Genomic DNA, 24725 nt, shown 5'->3' with positions numbered 1-24725 from the left:
GGCCGGGTATGAAAGCCGATGTTGCTAAATACGTAGGAGAATGTTTGACGTGTTCTAAGGTCAAAGCTGGGCATCAGAAACCATCAGGTCTACTTCAACAACCCGAAATCCCGGAATGGAAATGGGAAAACATTACCATGGATTTCATCACTAAATTGCCAAGGACTGCAAGTGGTTTTGATACTATTTGGGTAATAGTTGATCGTCTCACCAAATCAGCACATTTCATGCCAATAAGAGAAGATGACAAGATGGAGAAGTTAGCACGACTGTATTTGAAGGAAGTCGTCTCCAGACATGGAATACCAATCTCTATTATCTCTGATAGGGATGGCAGATTTATTTCAAGATTCTGGCAGACATTACAGCAAGCATTAGGAACTCGTCTAGACATGAGTACTGCCTATCATCCATAAACTGATGGGCAGAACGAAAGGACGATACAAACGCTTGAAGACATGCTACGAGCATGTGTTATTGATTTCGGAAACAGTTGGGATCGACATCTACCATTAGCAGAATTTTCCTACAACAACAGCTACCATTCAAGCATTGAGATGGCGCCCTTTGAAGCAGTTTATGGTAGAAAGTTCAGGTCTCCGATTTGTTGGAGTGAAGTGGGGGATAGACAGATTACGGGTCCGGAGATTATACAAGAAACTACCGAGAAGATAATCCAAATTCAACAACGGTTGAAAACCGCCCAAAGTCGACAAAAGAGCTACGCTGACATTAAAAGAAAAGATATAGAATTTGAAATTGGAGAGATGGTCATGCTTAAAGTTGCACCTTGGAAAGGCGTCATTCGATTTGGTAAACGAGGGAAATTAAATCCAAGGTATATTGGACCATTTAAGATTATTGATCGTGTCGGACCAGTAGCTTACTGACTTGAGTTACCTCAACAACTCGCGGCTGTACATAACACTTTCCACGTCTCGAATTTGAAGAAATGTTTTGCTAAAGAAGATCTCACTATTCCGTTAGATGAAATCCAAATCAACGAAAAACTCCAATTCATCGAAGAACCCGTTGAAATAATGGATCGAGAGGTTAAAAGACTTAAGCAAAACAAGATACCAATTGTTAAGGTTCGATGGAATGCTCGTAGAGGACCCGAGTTCACCTGGGAGCGTGAAGATCAGATGAAGAAGAAATACCCGCATCTATTTCCAGAAGATTCGTCAACACCTTCAACAGCTTAAAATTTCGGGACGAAATTTATTTAACGGGTAGGTACTGTAGTGACCCGAGCTTTTCCATGTTTATATATATTAATTGAGATTAATATTTACATGATTAAATGTTTCCAACATGTTAAGCAATCAAACTTGTTAAGACTTGATTAATTGAAATAGGTTTCATATAGACAATTGACCACCCAAGTTGACCGGTGATTCACGAACGTTAAAACTTGTAAAAACTATATGATGACATATATATGGTTATATATATAGTTAACATGATATTATGATAAGTAAACATATCATTAAGTATATTAACAATGAACTACATGAAATGTCCCGTTCTTATTGATTAAAAACGTTCCATATTAATTGATTTCGTTGCGAGGTTTTGACCTCTACATGAGACGTTTTTCAAAGACTGCATTCATTTTTAAAACAAACCATAACCTTTATTTCATAGATAAAGGTTTTAAAAAGCTTTACGTAGATTATCAAATAATGATAATCTAAAATATCCTGTTTACACACGACCATTACATAATGGTTTACAATACAAATATGTTACAACAAAATAAGTTTCTTGAATGCAGTTTTTACACAATATCATACAAGCATGGACTCCAAATCTCGTCCTTATTTAAGTATGCAACAGCAGAAGCTCTTAATAATCACCTGAGAATAAACATGCTTAAAACGTCAACAAAAATGTTGGTGAGTTATAGGTTTAACCTATATATATCAAATCATAATAATAGACCACAAGATTTCATATTTCAATACACATCCCATACATAGAGATAAAAATCATTCATATGGTGAACACCTGGTAACCGACATTAACAAGATGCATATATATAAGAATATCCCCATCATTCCGGGACACCCTTCGGATATGATATAAATTTCGAAGTACTAAAGCATCCGGTACTTTGGATGGGGTTTGTTAGGCCCAATAGATCTATCTTTAGGATTCGCATCAATTAGGGTGTCTGTTCCCTAATTCTTAGATTACCAGACTTAATAAAAAGGGGCATATTCGATTTCGATAATTCAACCATAGAATGTAATTTCACGTACTTGTGTCTATTTTGTAAATCATTTATAAAACCTGCATGTATTCTCATCCCAAAAATATTAGATTTTAAAAGTGGGACTATAACTCACTTTCACAGATTTTTACTTCGTCGGGAAGTAAGACTTGGCCACTGGTTGATTCACGAACCTATAACAATATATACATATATATCAAAGTATGTTCAAAATATATTTACAACACTTTTAATATATTTTGATGTTTTAAGTTTATTAAGTCAGCTGTCCTCGTTAGTAACCTAAAACTAGTTGTCCACAGTTAGATGTACAGAAATAAATCAATAAATATTATCTTGATCAATCCACGACCCAGTGTATACGTATCTCAGTATTGATCACAACTCAAACTATATATATTTTGGAATCAACCTCAACCCTGTATAGCTAACTCCAACATTCACATATAGAGTGTCTATGGTTGTTCCGAAATATATATAGATGTGTCGACATGATAGGTCGAAACGTTGTATACGTGTCTATGGTATCTCAAGATTACATAATATACAATACAAGTTGATTAAGTTATGGTTGGAATAGATTTGTTACCAATTTTCACGTAGCTAAAATGAGAAAAGTTATCCAATCTTGTTTTACCCATAACTTCTTCATTTTAAATCCGTTTTGAGTGAATCAAATTGCTATGGTTTCATATTGAACTCTATTTTATGAATCTAAACAGAAAAAGTATAGGTTTATAGTCGGAAAAATAAGTTACAAGTCATTTTTGTAAAGGTAGTCATTTCAGTCGAAAGAACGACATCTAGATGACCATTTTAGAAAACATACTTCCACTTTGAGTTTAACCATAATTTTTGGATATAGTTTCATGTTCATAATAACAATCATTTTCTCAGAATAACAACTTTTAAATCAAAGTTTATCATAGTTTTTAATTAACTAACCCAAAACAGCTCGCGGTGTTACTACGACGGCGTAAATCCGGTTTTACGGTGTTTTTCGTGTTTCCAGGTTTTAAATCATTAAGTTAGCATATCATATAGATATAGAACATGTGTTTAGTTGATTTTAAAAGTCAAGTTAGAAGGATTAACTTTTGTTTGCGAACAAGTTTAGAATTAACTAAACTATGTTCTAGTGATTACAAGTTTAAACCTTCGAATAAGATAGCTTTATATGTATGAATCGAATGATGTTATGAACATCATTACTACCTTAAGTTCCTTGGATAAACCTACTGGAAAAGAGAAAAATGGATTTAGCTTCAACGGATCCTTGGATGGCTCGAAGTTCTTGAAGCAGAATCATGACACGAAAACAAGTTCAAGTAAGATCATCACTTGAAATAAGATTGTTATAGTTATTGAAATTGAACCAAAGTTTGAATATGATTATTACCTTGTATTAGAATGATAACCTACTGTAAGAAACAAAGATTTCTTGAGGTTGGATGATCACCTTACAAGATTGGAAGTGAGCTAGCAAACTTGAAAGTATTCTTGATTTTATGAAACTAGAACTTTTGGAATTTATGAAGAACACTTAGAACTTGAAGATAGAACTTGAGAGAGATCAATTAGATGAAGAAAATTGAAGAATGAAAGTGTTTGTAGGTGTTTTTGGTCGTTGGTGTATGGATTAGATATAAAGGATATGTAATTTTGTTTTCATGTAAATAAGTCATGAATGATTACTCATATTTTTGTAATTTTATGAGATATTTCATGCTAGTTGCCAAATGATGGTTCCCACATGTGTTAGGTGACTCACATGGGCTGCTAATAGCTGATCATTGGAGTGTATATACCAATAGTACATACATCTAAAAGCTGTGTATTGTACGAGTACGAATACGGGTGCATACGAGTAGAATTGTTGATGAAACTGAACGAGGATGTAATTGTAAGCATTTTTGTTAAGTAGAAGTATTTTGATAAGTATATTTAAGTCTTTAAAAAGTGTATAAATACATATTAAAACACTACATGTATATACATTTTAACTGAGTCGTTAAGTCATTGTTAGTCGTTACATGTAAGTGTTGTTTTGAAACCTTTAAGTTAACGATCTCAATTAATGTTGTTAACCCATTGTTTATTATATCTAATGAGATGTTAAATTATTATATTATCATGATATTATGATATATTAATATATCTTAATATGATATATATACATTTAAATGTCGTTACAACGATAATCGTTACATATATGTCTTGTTTCGAAATCCTTAAGTTAGTAGTCTTGTTTATATGTATGTAACTCATTGTTAATATACTTATGGAGATACTTACTTATCATAATCTCATGTTAACCATATGTATATCCATATATATATATATATATCGTCATGTCGTTTTTACAAGTTTTAACGTTCGTGAATCGCCGGTCAACTTGGGTGGTCAATTGTCTATATGAAACATATTTCAATTAATCAAGTCTTAAAAAGTTTGATTGCTTAACATGTTGGAAACATTTAATCATGTAAATATCAATCTCAATTAATATATATAAACATGGAAAAGTTCGGGTCACTACAGTACCTACCCGTTAAATAAATTTCGTCCCGAAATTTTAAGCTGTTGAAGGTGTTGACGAATCTTCTGGAAATAGATGCGGGTATTTCTTCTTCATCTGATCTTCACGCTCCCAGGTGAACTCGGGTCCTCTACGAGCATTCCATCGAACCTTAACAATTGGTATCTTGTTTTGCTTAAGTCTTTTAACCTCACGATCCATTATTTCGACGGGTTCTTCGATGAATTGAAGTTTTTCGTTGATTTGGATTTCATCTAACAGAATAGTGAGATCTTCTTTAGCAAAACATTTCTTCAAATTCGAGACGTGGAAAGTGTTATGTACAGCCGCGAGTTGTTGAGGTAACTCAAGTCGGTATGCTACTGGTCCGACACGATCAATAATCTTGAATGGTCCAATATACCTTGGATTTAATTTCCCTCGTTTACCAAATCGAATAACGCCTTTCCAAGGTGCAACTTTAAGCATGACCATCTCTCCAATTTCCAATTCTATATCTTTTCTTTTAATGTCAGCGTAGCTCTTTTGTCGACTTTGGGCGGTTTTCAACCGTTGTTGAATTTGGATGATCTTCTCGGTAGTTTCTTGTATAATCTCCGGACCCGTAATCTGTCTATCCCCCACTTCACTCCAACAAATCGGAGACCTGCACTTTCTACCATAAAGTGCTTCAAACGGCGCCATCTCAATGCTTGAATGGTAGCTGTTGTTGTAGGAAAATTCTGCTAACGGTAGATGTCGATCCCAACTGTTTCCGAAATCAATAACACATGCTCGTAGCATGTCTTCAAGCGTTTGTATCGTCCTTTCGCTCTGCCCATCAGTTTGTGGATGATAGGCAGTACTCATGTCTAGACAAGTTCCTAATGCTTGCTGTAATGTCTGCCAGAATCTTGAAATAAATCTGCCATCCCTATCAGAGATAATAGAGATTGGTATTCCATGTCTGGAGACGACTTCCTTCAAATACAGTCGTGCTAACTTCTCCATCTTGTCATCTTCTCTTATTGGCAGGAAGTGTGCTGATTTGGTGAGACGATCAACTATTACCCAAATAGTATCAAAACCACTTGCAGTCTGATGTGCGGAAAGTGGTATATGAATTTATCGTATGGAAAGTACCGGTTTTAAAGATTACACACACTAACGGGCAGTGTACCCGATCGTGTAGTAGTATAGATAATGGTAAAATCCGTGTATCGTTCCAAGGACAGTTATATGTGCAAATTAAGAATGTATGAACTAAATTGTGATTAAGCTAAAATAAAAGGAATCACACAAGTACAAGATATTGGGTTGCCCTTTAACGATGGGCAAATCAATAAAGGAATAAGTTTAAAGACAATAATTTTTGGTATTTTAGGTTTATGAAGATGAAAGATAGTTTTTATAACAAATAAAAGGAATATGCTCATCTAGACTTTTTACCCTCGATATTGAATGTAAGTTTTGATATTAAGGCCTGATTGAATAATTATGTGTGTAAGTTATCTAATAGGTTTACTAAGAGTTCTCTCGGATAAACACGCAAACACAATAACAAGATCAAGGGTTCCCTTTTCACTATGGTTCTTGTATTTGTAATCAAACAACTATTATAAGCATGCTAATCGCCTAAATCGACCCGCCAAGAGTTCTCTTTAGCAAGTACTCAAACTAGAATTACTAAGCGAGGGTTCCCTATTACTTAGACCTTTTCGTTTGTGACTAGTTGATCAACAAGATCAAAGACTTGAATAACAATTGTCTTTGCGTTCGCTCTACACAATTCATTCCTATTTTGTTTAACCGTTTTAATCTAGTTTACCCCCTTGGTCCGGTTTAGCAAACAATCAATCTAAGACAAGTTGATTGTAAATCAATATGATACATCAACAAGAGTTCTCTTTATCAACAACATATCAATTAACTAGATACAAATGATTTTAACAATAATAAGCATGGTTCTTAATTCAAGCTTCAATCTATCACGCATAATACATTCAATCAATAAGATTACATTCAACACCTTGGTTATTAATCTAGACAAGCATAAAAGAGCTAGCTAACAATCATATTTAAAGACAATAACAAACTGGAAATAAAGATAGAATTCATTGAACTGAAAGAATCGACCTCTTGAAGCAATCTTGGATGATGATCCTGATGATTCTTGAATTTGGATTGGAATGATGGATTAGGTGATCCTGGATTACTCCAAGGATCACCTTGAATCGTCACCTAAGCCTCTGAAAATTCTGTTTCTGTACTCCCTGGTTCGTCCTCTTTGAAACAGTCCCAAAAAATGAGGTTTTAAGGTGGAGAAATTAGGTAAAAAGCAGAAAAGTCGGGTACACCTACTTTGGGACGTCGTCCTAAAAGGCAGGACGGCGTCCAACTTTACAGAGCTAGACAGCGTCCCAAAGGACCGAGACGGCGTCTCGATGTGAAGATCAGGACGTCGTCCTAAGAACCAAGACGGCGTCCTGATGTGCTTTTAGGAACTGTTTCGTTTTCTCTTGCAAATATCTTCCATACTTCTTCCATATTTCTTAATATCTTCCATATTTCTTCAGTTACACAATGATTCTAAAGTTAACTACAATACAATGAATTATACAAGGAGACTATACAAATACAAATGGAAAAACAATGAAAAAGACTTGATATTGCGACTAATGATATATCTATTTTGAGCAATATCAAAATCCCCCACACTTATCTCTTGCTTGTCCTCAAGCAAGTCTTGTTTTAAACACTCGAATACAAAACAAAAATATGAAACACACACACATTTATTGGATCACACATTTATTGGAATCACACTCACACAATATAGTACACAAGTCCACACTAATCACACGAAACACACACGTTCTTTTGGAACACAACACTCACGCTATATGTTACACAATTGGAACACACACTCATTGAGTTACACACACAATATATGAAACACACGCACACATTTGGATTAATCGGGAGAGGTGAACTTCGTTGCAAGTATTGAAAATTTTGGATCCTTAGGGAAAAATGGATCTTAAGAAAACGTTTTATGATTTTGAAAATGTCATGCTAGTTTTTACACTAGACACGTTTTCCGGTTTTAACCTCAAATTCCGGTTGAGGGTAACTGAAAACCGAAGTCTCGGTCGGCGATTAGCAAGCTATCCGCCCCCATGATTGTAGTATCATGGAACTCTTAACCGGGCGCCCCCTGACGCGATATAAATATCGGTCTTTCATGACAATTTTGTACATTTAATATCAAGGGTTAAAACTGCGAAGACTAAGCTATCGCGCGGGACAGATCCTGCTCCAGCTTATACACCGTAATCGGTCTTGCACTGGATAGCGACTTGGATTTACCCTACCAAGTTTATTTTCGGGTTTGAAAGTTCAAGACTTACCCTTCCCACTGTACCGTATATCGTGATATGATATTGGTATGAAATGACATAGTTTAGGAAGTATGCTATATCAAGTAAGACAAGAATTTGGAAGACTTTACTTCCTTCAAGGATGGACTAGATACATCCTTTAGGTTTAGTGACATTATTCTTTTTCCTTTCAAGCCAAAAGTACTTTAAACATTTTTCTTAATAAAATTTGGTGATAGTAATTCGAAAAGATTGGTAAAATCCCCCACACTTGGCTCTTTCGTTAAGACTTTTAGTTCAAAAATTTTAAAATTTCCCATTAAATTACGAAAATAAGCCAAGTTGAATACCCGCGAGAATTTATACCATCCCCCCACACTTAAGATTAAGTAATGCCCTCATTACTTAAAATCAGTAAAATTTAAATTTTAGAGGACAATAGTGTGAAAAGGGAGTTCGAAAAACCTATGTTCAAAAAACCGGAGATCGTGGGATATAGGTGAGCGATGGCGCATCCTTCAGTCCTTGATCTTCATCACACAATTTCAAAGTTGATAGATACCTTGCTGAATTTTAATGCTTGTGTCACTAAAACCTTGAAAAACCTCGTGCACTTTTATTAACGCGTCATGCACTCGACTCGACCGAAGAATTTAATGCCTAGTGGGGTTAAAGTCCCCCACACTTTATCGGACGAGACGTGAAGTCGGTGGAAAAAGTTCCACGAATCAAAATAGTGAGCCAATCATTTACACCTCGGGTGGTGTATATTATATGTGATAAATCCTTTTTCAGTTTCCCGAAAAAGGATGACCTAACCCGAGGGTTAACACATGACTCCCCTCCAAGTGCGGTTTTCAGTAACACTTTTATTCTTATTGGTGGATCTTGGTCAAATGGGTCTTTAAATATTGTATTCCCCAACTTGACATCCTCTGGAATAAGCATGGACCCGCTGTGAATCTCAACTATTGAGCGGGGCTCAATTTCCAGCTTCACTTCCTTTAATTCTTCAGTTGTAGGTTCATAACCATTAGCCATGAGAACGAGTAGCAAACCGTTTTCCTCCTTTAACACAATCTCATCTATATAACTAGAAGAGTAAGAATGTAACTCCGGGAAATCCTGCAAAAGCTCAGAAAGTGGATCTAAACGAGTACATTTTTCAACAACCAGTTCGTCTTGCAAAATAGATTGTGAAGTTACAAGTTGTGGAGCTAGACTGGATTCTGTCACATTTGAATTTTCCGGAAACAGAATCAACGGTGAATAATGATCGGTAGCATGTTGCATAGTGGGTAGGGGACTCGAATGTTTAACGTTCGGATTCATGCAACATTGCCAAGACCCATAAAAACACGGGCAGAAACCTTCGGCTATCATCCTTTCTTTCATAGACATGTTTTTAATGTTAACCACAACTTCATCTTCTTCTTTCTTTTGGTACCCCTCGTTGGTAACACTAGGAGATAAATATAATTCGATTAGTTTCCTCCGTTCTACTCTCATTCTCTCACCCATTGTCATATTCCTATGGTCAACCATTTTCCTGCAACTGACAAAAACAAGAAAAGAATAAAAGCACCGACACTAAACAGTGAAAGAAAAAATAATAACAAAAAAAAATTCTACAAAAAATGATAAAATCTAAGAAAATAATAATCACAACTTAGTCAACAATTCTTATCTTGACACAACTGTCCCCGGCAGCGGCGCCAAAAACTTGATGTGCGGAAAGTGGTATATGAATTTATCGTATGGAAAGTACCGGTTTTAAAGATTACACACACTAACGGGCAGTGTACCCGATCGTGTAGTAGTATAGATAATGGTAAAATCCGTGTATCGTTCCAAGGACAGTTATATGTGCAAATTAAGAATGTATGAACTAAATTGTGATTAAGCTAAAATAAAAGGAATCACACAAGTACAAGATATTGGGTTGCCCTTTAACGATGGGCAAATCAATAAAGGAATAAGTTTAAAGACAATAATTTTTGGTATTTTAGGTTTATGAAGATGAAAGATAGTTTTTATAACAAATAAAAGGAATATGCTCATCTAGACTTTTTACCCTCGATATTGAATGTAAGTTTTGATATTAAGGCCTGATTGAATAATTATGTGTGTAAGTTATCTAATAGGTTTACTAAGAGTTCTCTCGGATAAACACGCAAACACAATAACAAGATCAAGGGTTCCCTTTTCACTATGGTTCTTGTATTTGTAATCAAACAACTATTATAAGCATGCTAATCGCCTAAATCGACCCGCCAAGAGTTCTCTTTAGCAAGTACTCAAACTAGAATTACTAAGCGAGGGTTCCCTATTACTTAGACCTTTTCGTTTGTGACTAGTTGATCAACAAGATCAAAGACTTGAATAACAATTGTCTTTGCGTTCGCTCTACACAATTCATTCCTATTTTGTTTAACCGTTTTAATCTAGTTTACCCCCTTGGTCCGGTTTAGCAAACAATCAATCTAAGACAAGTTGATTGTAAATCAATATGATACATCAACAAGAGTTCTCTTTATCAACAACATATCAATTAACTAGATACAAATGATTTTAACAACAATAAGCATGGTTCTTAATTCAAGCTTCAATCTATCACGCATAATACATTCAATCAATAAGATTACATTCAACACCTTGGTTATTAATCTAGACAAGCATAAAAGAGCTAGCTAACAATCATATTTAAAGACAATAACAAACTGGAAATAAAGATAGAATTCATTGAACTGAAAGAATCGACCTCTTGAAGCAATCTTGGATGATGATCCTGATGATTCTTGAATTTGGATTGGAATGATGGATTAGGTGATCCTGGATTACTCCAAGGATCACCTTGAATCGTCACCTAAGCCTCTGAAAATTCTGTTTCTGTACTCCCTGGTTCGTCCTCTTTGAAACAGTCCCAAAAAATGAGGTTTTAAGGTGGAGAAATTAGGTAAAAAGCAGAAAAGTCGGGTACACCTACTTTGGGACGTCGTCCTAAAAGGCAGGACGGCGTCCAACTTTACAGAGCTAGACGGCGTCCCAAAGGACCGAGACGGCGTCTCGATGTGAAGATCAGGACGTCGTCCTAAGAACCAAGACGGCGTCCTGATGTGCTTTTAGGAACTGTTTCGTTTTCTCTTGCAAATATCTTCCATACTTCTTCCATATTTCTTAATATCTTCCATATTTCTTCAGTTACACAATGATTCTAAAGTTAACTACAATACAATGAATTATACAAGGAGACTATACAAATACAAATGGAAAAACAATGAAAAAGACTTGATATTGCGACTAATGATATATCTATTTTGAGCAATATCACAGTCCTTGGCAATTTAGTGATGAAATCCATGGTAATGTTTTCCCATTTCCATTCCGGGATTTCAGGTTGTTGTAGTAGACCTGATGGTTTCTGATGTTCAGCTTTGACCTTAGAACACGTCAAACATTCTCCTACATATTTAGCAATATCGGCTTTCATACCTGGCCACCAAAAATGTTTCTTAAGATCCTTGTACATCTTCCCCGTTCCAGGATGTATTGAGTATCTGGTTTTATGAGCTTCTCTAAGTACCATTTCTCTCATATCTCCAAATTTTGGTACCCAAATTCTTTCAGCCCTATACCGGGTTCCGTCTTCTCGAATATTAAGATGCTTCTCCGATCCTTTGGGTATTTCATCCTTTAAATTTCCCTCTTTTAAAACTCCTTGTTGCGCCTCCTTTATTTGAGTAGTAAGGTTAGTGTGAATCATTATATTCATAGATTTTACTCGAATGGGTTCTCGGTCCTTTCTGCTCAAGGCGTCAGCTACCACATTTGCCTTTCCCGGGTGGTAACGAATCTCAAAGTCGTAATCATTCAACAATTCAATCCACCTACGCTGCCTCATATTCAGTTGTTTCTGATTAAATATGTGTTGAAGACTTTTGTGGTCGGTATATATAATACTTTTGACCCCATATAAGTAGTGCCTCCAAGTCTTTAATGCAAAAACAACCGCGCCTAATTCCAAATCATGCGTCGTATAATTTTGCTCGTGAATCTTCAATTGTCTAGACGCATAAGCAATCACCTTCATTCATTGCATTAATACACAACCGAGACCTTGCTTTGATGCGTCACAATAAATCACAAAATCATCATTCCCTTCAGGCAATGACAATATAGGTGCCGTAGTTAGCTTTTTCTTCAATAATTCAAACGCTTTCTCTTGTTCATCATTCCATTCAAATTTCTTCCCTTTATGCGTTAATACAGTCAAGGGTTTTGCTATTCTGGAAAAGTCTTGGATGAACCTTCTGTAGTAACCAGCTAGTCCTAAAAACTGGCGTATGTGTTTCGGAGTTTTCGGGGTTTCCCACTTTTCAACAGTTTCTATCATTGCCGGATCCACCTTAATACCTTCTTTGTTCACTATGTGACCGAGGAATTGAACTTCTTCCAACCAAAATGCACACTTTGAAAACTTAGCGTACAATTCTTCCTTCCTCAATACTTCTAACACCTTTCTCAAATGTTCACCGTGTTCTTGGTCATTCTTTGAGTAAATAAGTATGTCATCAATGAAAACAATGACAAACTTGTCAAGGTATGGTCCACACACTCGGTTCATAAGGTCCATGAACAAAACTGGTGCATTAGTTAAACCAAACGGCATGACCATAAACTCGTAATGACCGTAACGTGTTCTGAAAGCAGTCTTTGGAATATCATCTTCTTTCACCCGCATTTGATGATACCCGGAACGTAAGTCAATCTTTGAATAAACAGACGAGCCTTGTAGTTGATCAAATAAGTCGTCGATTCTCGGTAGTGGGTAGCGGTTCTTGATGGTAAGTTTGTTCAACTCTCGGTAGTCGATACACAACCTAAATGTACCATCTTTCTTCTTGACAAACAAAACAGGAGCTCCCCACGGTGATGTGCTTGGTCGAATGAAACCACGTTCTAATAGTTCTTGTAGTTGGCTTTGCAGTTCTTTCATCTCGCTGGGTGCGAGTCTATAAGGAGCACGAGCTATTGGTGCAGCTCCTGGTACAAGATCTATTTGAAATTCAACAGATCGATATGGAGGTAGTCCCGGTAATTCTTTCGGAAATACATCGGGAAATTCTTTTGCGACGGGAACATCATTGATGCTCTTTTCTTTAGTTTGTACTTTCTCGACGTGTGCTAGAACAGCATAGCAACCTTTTCTTATTAGTTTTTGTGCCTTCAAATTACTAATAAGATGTAGCTTCGTGTTGCCCTTTTCTCCGTACACCATTAAGGGTTTTCCTTTTTCTCGTATAATGCGAATTGCATTTTTGTAACAAACGATCTCTGCTTTCACTTCTTTCAACCAGTCCATACCGATTATCACATCAAAACTCCCTAACTCTACTGGTATCAAGTCAATCTTAAATGTTTCGCTAACCAGTTTAATTTCTCGATTCCGACATATATTATCTGCTGAAATTAATTTACCATTTGCTAATTCGAGTAAAAATTTACTATCCAAAGGCGTCAATGGACAACTTAATTTAGCACAAAAATCTCTACTCATATAGCTTCTATCCGCACCCGAATCAAATAAAACGTAAGCAGATTTATTGTCAATAAGAAACGTACCCGTAACAAGCTCCGGGTCTTCCTGTGCCTCTGCCGCATTAATATTGAAAACTCTTCCACGGCCTTGTCCATTCGTGTTCTCCTGGTTCGGGCAATTTCTAATAATGTGGCCCGGTTTTCCACATTTATAACAAACTACATTGGCATAACTTGCTCCGACACTACTTGCTCCGCCATTACTCGTTCCGACACCATTTGTTCCTTTCGTTCTGTTAACCCCTGGTCCGTAGACCTCACACTTCGCCGCGCTATGACCATTTCTTTTACACTTGTTGCAAAATTTGGTGCAGAACCCCGAGTGATACTTTTCACACCTTTGGCATAGCTGCTTCTGATTGTTGTTGTTGTTGCGGTTGTTATTGTTGTTGGGATGATTGTTGTAGTTGCTGTTGTTGTTGTTGTTGTTGTTGTTGTTGTTGTTGTTGGGCCGTTTATTGTAGTTGCAATTGATGTTGCGATTGTTGGGATAATTATTGCGATTATTATTGTAATTGCTGTTGTTGTTGTATTGGTGATTCTTATCACCGTTTTCCTCCCACTTTCTTTTGACTTGCTTCACATTGGCCTCTTCAGCCGTCTGTTCTTTAATTCTTTCCTCAATCTGGTTCACTAGTTTGTGAGCCATTCTACATGCCTGTTGTATGGAGGCGAGCTCGTGTGAACTTATATCTTCTTGGATTCTTTCCGGTAATCCTTTCACAAACACGTCGATCTTCTCTTCCTCATCTTCGAACGCTCCCGGACACAATAGGCACAATTCTGTGAATCGTCTTTCGTACGTGGTAATATCAAATCCTTGGGTTCGTAACCCTCTAAGTTCTATCTTGAGCTTATTGACCTCGGTTCTGGGACGGTACTTCTCGTTCATCAAGTGCTTGAATGCTGACCACGGTAGTGCATAAGCATCATCTTGTCCCACTTGCTCTAGATAGGTATTCCACCATGTTAACGCAGAACCTGTGAAGGTATGCGTAGCGTACTTCACTTTGTCCTCTTCAGTACACTTACTTATGGCAAACACCGATTCGACCTTCTCGGTCCACCGTTTCAATCCGATCGGTCCTTCGGTTCCATCAAATTCCAAAGGTTTGCAGGCAGTGAATTCTTTGTAGGTGCATCCTACACGATTTCCTGTACTGCTAGATCCAAGGTTATTGTTGGTATGTAGCGCAGCCTGTACTGCGGCTATGTTTGAAGCTAGAAAAGTACGGAATTCCTCTTCATTCATATTCACGGTGTGTCGAGTAGTCGGTGCCATTTCCTTTAAAATAGTCAAATGGAACAAGTTAATCATACAGAATATTAAGAGTAGTTAATAGTATTTCGTAGCATAATATGAACTCATTTATAAAAGCTTTTTCTTCATATTAGCGTTTTATAAGTTTAAATTTGGGTAGTACCTACCCGTTAAGTTCATACTTAGTAGCTAATATACAATTCAACTACTACAATTCTATATGAAAAACTGATTATAATAATATTTCGCGTTCAAACTTTTACACAATATTTTACAAACTTACAATACCGCTTATTTTACATATAGCATGAAATATAGTACACAATAAATTTGATACAAGATGGTTGTGAAGATAATTTTAGCTAGTACACAAGTCGTTCAGCAAAGGCAATAAAGACACGTAATTCATACGTCCAGAAACAAGTCATGCATTCTGGTTTTACTAGGATTACTTCCCATCCTTGGTCTTGTGGAACATAATCGTTATGGCCGTTAATAAGACAGCGTGTTGTAACGTCGTCAAAGGGACGAGGGTTACGTAATGTCCAACAGTCCCGTAACAATCTAAAAACCTCATTTCTTACCCCAATTACCGACTCCGTCACTTGTGGGAACGTTTTGTTTAATAGTTGTAGCCCGATGTTCTTGTTCTCACTTTGGTGAGAAGCGAACATTACTAATCCGTAAGCATAACATGCTTCTTTATGTTGCATGTTAGCCGCTTTTTCTAAATCACGAAGTCCAATATTCGGATATATTGAGTCAAAATAATTTCTTAACCCATTGCGTAAAATAGCATTTGGGTTCCCCGCAATATATGCGTCAAAGTAAACACATCGTAACTTATGGATTTCCCAATGTGATATCCCCCATCTTTCGAACGAAAGCCTTTTATAAACCAAGGCATTCTTGGAACGTTCTTCGAATGTCTTACAAACTGATCTCGCCTTAAATAGTTGTGCCGAAGAATTCTGACCGACTCTAGACAAGATTTCATCAATCATGTCTCCGGGTAGGTCTCTTAAAATATTGGGTTGTCTATCCATTTTGTGTTTTTATACTGTAAAATAGACAAGAGTTAGATTCATAAAAAAAAATACTTATTAATACAAGCAATTTTTACATATATCATAAAGCATAAGCACACTATATTACTTATATTACACCACACGAATACAACTATCTTATTCCGACTCGCTTGTTTCTTCTTCTTCGGTTTTGGTTCATTTTGCCAAGTTTCTAGGGATATATGATGTTCCCCTAATACGAGCCGTCGTTATCCACATTGGTTTAGAAAAACCTGGTGGTTTAGAGGTTCCCGGGTCATTGTTACAACTTAAGGACTTCGGGGGTTGACGATACATATAAAGTTCATCGGGGTTGGAATTAGATTTCTCTATTTTTATGCCCTTTCCCTTATTATTTTCTTTTTCTTTTTTAAATTCAGTTGGGGTAATTTCTATAACATCATCGGAATTCTCGTCGGAATCCGATTCATCGGAGAATTGGTAATCCTCCCAATATTTTGCTTCCTTGGCGGAAACACCATTGACCATAATTAACCTTGGTCGGTTGGTTGAGGATTTTCTTTTACTTAACCGTTTTATTAATTCCCCCACCGGTTCTATTTCTTCATCCGGTTCCGATTCTTCTTCCGGTTCCGACTCTTCTTCCGGTTCCTCTTCGGGAACTTGTGAATCAGTCCACGAATCATTCCAATTTACATTTGACTCTTCATTATTATTATGTGAGTCAATGGGACTTGTTCTAGAGGTAGACATCTATCACATAATATCAAACGCGTTAAGAGATTAATATATCACATAATATTCACATGTTAAAAATATATAGTTTCCAACAAAATTTGTTAAGCAATCATTTTTCAAGTAAACACGGTCGAAGTCCAGACTCACTAATGCATCCTAACAAACTAGATAAGACACACTAATGCAAAATTCTGGTTCTCTAAGACCAACGCTCGGATACCAACTGAAATGTCCCGTTCTTATTGATTAAAAACGTTCCATATTAATTGATTTCGTTGCGAGGTTTTGACCTCTACATGAGACGTTTTTCAAAGACTGCATTCATTTTTAAAACAAACCATAACCTTTATTTCATAGATAAAGGTTTTAAAAAGCTTTACGTAGATTATCAAATAATGATAATCTAAAATATCCTGTTTACACACTACCATTACATAATGGTTTACAATACAAATATGTTACAACAAAATAAGTTTCTTGAATGCAGTTTTTACACAATATCATACAAGCATGGACTCCAAATCACGTCCTTATTTAAGTATGCAACAGCGGAAGCTCTTAATAATCACCTGAGAATAAACATGCTTAAAACGTCAACAAAAATGTTGGTGAGTTATAGGTTTAACCTATATATATCAAATCATAATAATAGACCACAAGATTTCATATTTCAATACACATCCCATACATATAGATAAAAATCATTCATATGGTGAACACCTGGTAACCGACATTAACAAGATGCATATATATAAGAATATCCCCATCATTCCGGGACACCCTTCGGATATAATATAAATTTCGAAGTACTAAAGCATCCGGTACTTTGGATGGGGTTTGTTAGGCCCAATAGATCTATCTTTAGGATTCGCGTCAATTAGGGTGTCTGTTCCCTAATTCTTAGATTACCAGACTTAATAAAAAGGGGCATATTCGATTTCGATAATTCAACCATAGAATGTAGTTTCACGTACTTGTGTCTATTTTGTAAATCATTTATAAAACCTGCATGTATTCTCATCCCAAAAATATTAGATTTTAAAAGTGGGACTATAACTCACTTTCACAGATTTTTACTTCGTCGGGAAGTAAGACTTGGCCACTGGTTGATTCACGAACCTATAACAATATATACATATATATATCAAAGTATGTTCAAAATATATTTACAACACTTTTAATATATTTTGATGTTTTAAGTTTATTAAGTCAGCTGTCCTCGTTAGTAACCTAAAACTAGTTGTCCACAGTTAGATGTACAGAAATAAATCGATAAATATTATCTTGATCAATCCACGACCCAGTGTATACGTATCTCAGTATTGATCACAACTCAAACTATATATATTTTGGAATCAACCTCAACCCTGTATAGCTAACTCCAACATTCACATATAGAGTGTCTATGGTTGTTCCGAAATATATATAGATGTGTCGACATGACAGGTCGAAACGTTGTATACGTGTCTATGGTATCTCAAGATTACATAATATACAATACAAGTTGATTAAGTTATGGTTGGAATAGATTTGTTACCAATTTTCACGTAGCTAAAATGAGAAAAATTATCCAATCTTGTTTTACCCATAACTTCTTCATTTTAAATCCGTTTTGAGTGAATCAAATTGCTATGGTTTCATATTGAACTCTATTTTATGAATCTAAACAGAAAAAGTATAGGTTTATAGTCGGAAAAATAAGTTACAAGTCGTTTTTGTAAAGGTAGTCATTTCTGTCGAAAGAACGACGTCTAGATGACTATTTTAGAAAACATACTTCCACTTTGAGTTTAACCATAATTTTTGGATATAGTTTCATGTTCATAATAACAATCATTTTCTCAGAATAACAACTTTTAAATCAAAGTTTATCATAGTTTTTAATTAACTAACCCAAAACAGCCCGCGGTGTTACTACGACGGCGTAAATCCGGTTTTACGGTGTTTTTCGTGTTTCCAGGTTTTAAATCATTAAGTTAGCATATCATATAGATATAGAACATGTGTTTAGTTGATTTTAAAAGTCAAGTTAGAAGGATTAACTTTTGTTTGCGAACAAGTTTAGAATTAACTAAACTATGTTCTAGTGATTACAAGTTTAAACCTTCGAATAAGATAGCTTTATATGTATGAATCGAATGATGTTATGAACATCATTACTACCTTAAGTTCCTTGGATAAACCTACTGGAAAAGAGAAAAATGGATTTAGCTTCAACGGATCCTTGGATGGCTCGAAGTTCTTGAAGCAGAATCATGACACGAAAACAAGTTCAAGTAAGATCATCACTTGAAATAAGATTGTTATAGTTATTGAAATTGAACCAAAGTTTGAATATGATTATTACCTTGTATTAGAATGATAACCTACTGTAAGAAATAAAAATTTCTTGAGGTTGGATGATCACCTTACAAGATTGGAAGTGAGCTAGCAAACTTGAAAGTATTCTTGATTTTATGAAACTAGAACTTTTGGAATTTATGAAGAACACTTAGAACTTGAAGATAGAACTTGAGAGAGATCAATTAGATGAAGAAAATTGAAGAATGAAAGTGTTTGTAGGTGTTTTTGATCGTTGGTGTATGGATTAGATATAAAGGATATGTAATTTTGTTTTCATGTAAATAAGTCATGAATGATTACTCATATTTTTGTAATTTTATGAGATATTTCATGCTAGTTGCCAAATGATGGTTCCCATATGTGTTAGGTGACTCACATGGGCTACTAAGAGCTGATCATTGGAGTGTATATACCAATAGTACATACATCTAAAAGCTGTGTATTGTACGAGTACGAATACGGGTGCATACGAGTAGAATTGTTGATGAAATTGAACGAGGATGCAATTGTAAGAATTTTTGTTAAGTAGAAGTATTTTGATAAGTGTATTTAAGTCTTTCAAAAGTGTATAAATACATATTAAAACACTACATGTATATACATTTTAACTGAGTCGTTAAGTCATTGTTAGTCGTTACATGTAAGTGTTGTTTTGAAACCTTTAAGTTAACGATCTCAATTAATGTTGTTAACCCATTGTTTATTATATCTAATGAGATGTTAAATTATTATATTATCATGATATTATGATATATTAATATATCTTAATATGATATATATACATTTAAATGTCGTTACAACGATAATCGTTACATATATGTCTCGTTTCGAAATCCTTAAGTTAGTAGTCTTATTTATATGTATATAACTCATTGTTAATATACTTATGGAGATACTTACTTATCATAATCTCATTTTAACCATATGTATATCCATATATATATATCGTCATGTCGTTTTTACAAGTTTTAACGTTCGTGAATCGCCGGTCAACTTGGGTGGTCAATTGTCTATATGAAACATATTTCAATTAATCAAGTCTTAAAAAGTTTGATTGCTTAACATGTTGGAAATATTTAATCATGTAAATATCAATCTCAATTAATATATATAAACATGGAAAAGTTCGGGTCACTACACTACATATGTAAAAACAAGACTACTAACTTAATGATTTTGAAACGAGACATATATGTAACGATTATCGTTGTAACGACATTTAATGTATATATATCATATTAAGAGATATTGATACATGATAATATCATGATAATATAATAATTTAAAATCTCATTTGATATTATAAACATTGGGTTAACAACATTTAACAAGATCGTTAACCTAAAGGTTTCAAAACAACACTTACATGTAACGACTAACGATGACTTAACGACTCAGTTAAAATGTATATACATGTAGTGTTTTAATATGTATTTATACACTTTTGAAAGACTTCAATACACTTATCAAAATACTTCTACTTAACAAAAATGCTTACAATTACATCCTCGTTCAGTTTCATCAACAATTCTACTCGTATGCACCCGTATTCGTACTCGTACAATACACAGCTTTTAGATGTATGTACTATTGGTATATACACTCCAATGATCAGCTCTTAGCAGCCCATGTGAGTACCTAACACATGTGGGAACCATCATTTGGAAACTAGCATGAAATATCTCATAAAATTACAAAAATATGAGTAATCATTCATGACTTATTTACATGAAAACAAAATTACATATCCTTTATATCTAATCCATACACCAACGACCAAAAACACCTAAAAACACTTTCATTCTTCAATTTTCTTCATCTAATTGATCTCTCTCAAGTTCTATCTTCAAGTTCTAAGTGTTCTTCATATATTCTACAAGTTCTAGTTACATAAAATCAAGAATACTTTCAAGTTTGCTAGCTCACTTCCAATCTTGTAAGGTGATCATCCAACCTCAAGAAATCTTTGTTTCTTACAGTAGGTTATCATTCTAATACAAGGTAATAATCATATTCAAACTTTGGTTCAATTTCTATAACTATAACAATCTTATTTCAAGTGATGATCTTACTTGAACTTGTTTTCGTGTCATGATTCTGCTTCAAGAACTTCGAGCCATCCAAGGATCCGTTGAAGCTAGATCCATTTTTCTATTTTCCAGTAGGTTTATCCAAGGAACTTAAGGTAGTAATGATGTTCATAACATCATTCGATTCATACATATAAAGCTATCTTATTCGAAGGTTTAAACTTGTAATCACTAGAACATAGTTTAGTTAATTCTAAACTTGTTCGCAAACAAAAGTTAATCCTTCTAACTTGACTTTTAAAATCAACTAAACACATGTTCTATATCTATATGATATGCTAACTCAATGATTTAAAACCTAGAAACACGAAAAACACCGTAAAACCGGATTTACGCCGTCGTAGTAACACCGCGGGCTGTTTTGGGTTAGTTAATTAAAAACTATGATAAACTTTGATTTAAAAGTTGTTATTCTGAGAAAATGATTTTTATTATGAACATGAAACTATATCCAAAAATTATGGTTAAACTCAAAGTGGAAGTATGTTTTCTAAAATGGTCATCTAGACGTCGTTCTTTCGACTGAAATGACTACCTTTACAAAAACGACTTGTAACTTACTTTTCCGACTATAAACCTATACTTTTTCTGTTTAGATTCATAAAATAGAGTTCAATATGAAACCATAGCAATTTGATTCACTCAAAACAGATTTAAAATGAAGAAGTTATGGGTAAAACAAGATTGGATAATTTTTCTCATTTTAGCTACGTGAAAATTGGTAACAAATCTATTCCAACCATAACTTAATCAACTTGTATTGTATATTATGTAATCTTGAGATACCATAGACACGTATACAATGTTTCGACCTATCATGTCGACACATCTATATATATTTCGGAACAACCATAGACACTCTATATGTGAATGTTGGAGTTAGCTATACAGGGTTGAGGTTGATTCCAAAATATATATAGTTTGAGTTGTGATCAATACTGAGATACGTATACACTGGGTCGTGGATTGATTCAAGATAATATTTATCGATTTATTTCTGTACATCTAACTGTGGACAACTAGTTGTAGGTTACTAACGAGGACAGCTGACTTAATAAACTTAAAACATCAAAATATATTAAAAGTGTTGTAAATATATTTTGAACATACTTTGATATATATGTATATATTGTTATAGGTTCGTGAATCAACCAGTGGCCAAGTCTTACTTCCCGACGAAGTAAAAAATCTGTGAAAGTGAGTTATAGTCCCACTTTTAAAATCTAATATTTTTGGGATGAGAATACATGCAGGTTTTATAAATGATTTACAAAATAGACACAAGTACGTGAAACTACATTCTATGGTTGAATTATCGAAATCGAATATGCCCCTTTTTATTAAGTCTGGTAATCTAAGAATTAGGGAACAGACACCCTAATTGACGCGAATAATAAAGATAGATCTATTGGGCCCAACAAGCCTCATCCAAAGTACCGGATGCTTTAGTACTTCGAAATTTATATCATGTCCAAAGGAGGATCCCGGAATGATGGGAATATTCTTATATATGCATCTTGTTAATGTCGATTACCAGGTGTTCACCATATGAATGATTTTTATCTCTATGTATGGGATGTGTATTGAAATATGAAATCTTGTGGTCTATTGTTACGATTTGATATATATAGGTTAAACCTATAACTCACCAACATTTTTGTTGACGTTTAAAGCATGTTTATTCTCAGGTGAATACTAAGAGCTTCCGCTGTTGCATACTAAAATAAGGACAAGATTTGGAGTCCATGTTTGTATGATATTGTGTAAAAACTGCATTCGAGAAACTGATTTCGATGTAACATATTTGTATTGTAAACCATTATGTAATGGTCGTGTGTAAATAGGATATTTTAGATTATCATTATTTGATAATCTACGTAAAGCTTTTTAAACCTTTATTTATGAAATAAAGATTATGGTTTGTTTTAAAAACGAATGCAGTCTTTGAAAAACGTCTCATATAGAGGTCAAAACCTCGCAACGAAATCAATTAATATGGGACGTTTTTAATCAATAAGAACGGGACATTTCATGGGGATGGGTTCGTAATATACTAAATCACTAGAGACAAGAAGAAGGTGATCCATTCCATCCACCAAATTGCCCTCTTGGCAATGAACCTGAAGCACTTATCGGCGAACCTGTTCGAGAAACCATTTTCTCTCTCATCTCTAGAGTATCTCATCACGATTATATACTATCCCATATTTCGAATCTTATTCATTCGCTCGCTCCAACCGCCAATCATCCCGGTGTACTAGCAGAAGTTAACGAACTTCGCGCTCGCGTGACGGCTTTGGAGAACATGGTGCGAAGATTGCAAACACCAGCAGCAGCACCAGCAGCATAATCCGTACCACCATCATCAATGCCGACAATACTCTTATCACCCCCAAATCATAACCGCACCGTAACTCTCAACATCACAACCTGTACCTCGGATATCAACATCACACGCCTCAATATCACCATCTGTACTTCGAGTATGATCTTCGTTGTTCTATATCGATTATCTTCGCTTCACGTATCGTTCTACCTCCTTTATCTTCATTCGACATGGCGATTATGTAATCTCTAATGTCCTAGAGACCATGTAATATAGTAATAACGATAAATCAAATGAGTTTAATATCTTATTGACTCATTAAATCCATGATTACATCCGAAGAAAATATATATGCAAGTATATTTTCATAAAGATTGTAATTAAAAATTCTTTCGTACAAACTATTAATGATGAAAATATTTTAACGGGTAGGTAGTACCCAGGAATATTTAGATTTCACATTAATAAGTTACACTGTACATTCTTCAAATCTGATTCAACGGTCATTTACTATCCTACTTACAACTACCGATATACGTATCCGTTCACCACAGAACAACCATTTCCATTCAAATTTCATATTTGGATTTTGACTTATCAGAATCCAACAAGTGGCATAATGAAGAAAACATTGGATAAAATAAAATTTGTTAGAAACAAACGGATTAACTAATCGAAATATTGCTAAGATTCCACGCTAACTGTTCCTAGCTAACTGTTCCCAGCTAATTGTTAATTCCGTATTACATTTATCGCAATTTAATTTATTGTTATTTAATTTCTGTTATTTACTTTTACGCACTTTAAATCGGGACACATGTACACAATACGTCGGATTAATTCTAAGACAATACGTTGTACACGGGTCATGATATATATTTATTTATTTTATGCACTTTAAATAACGGGACACGTATACAAGGTTTCGACCTATCATATCGACCCATCTATATATATTTCGGAACAACCATAGACACTCTATATGTGAATGTTGGAGTTGGCTATACAGGGTTGAGGTTGATTCCAAAATATATATATGGTTTGAGTTGTGATCAATACTGAGACCAGTACACGGGTCACGATACGTATTAATTAATTTAAATATTATATATTAAATTATATATGAATTTATCGAACTATTTGACAATTGGACTATTGGACTGCTAACTTTGGACAATTAAAATGAATTAAAATATTGATTATAACA

The sequence above is a fragment of the Rutidosis leptorrhynchoides genome, chromosome 7 (genome assembly GCF_046630445.1).
Source record: "Rutidosis leptorrhynchoides isolate AG116_Rl617_1_P2 chromosome 7, CSIRO_AGI_Rlap_v1, whole genome shotgun sequence".
In the NCBI taxonomy this organism is placed as follows: Eukaryota; Viridiplantae; Streptophyta; class Magnoliopsida; order Asterales; family Asteraceae; genus Rutidosis; species Rutidosis leptorrhynchoides.
Note: the sequence above shows the minus strand (reverse complement) of the source record.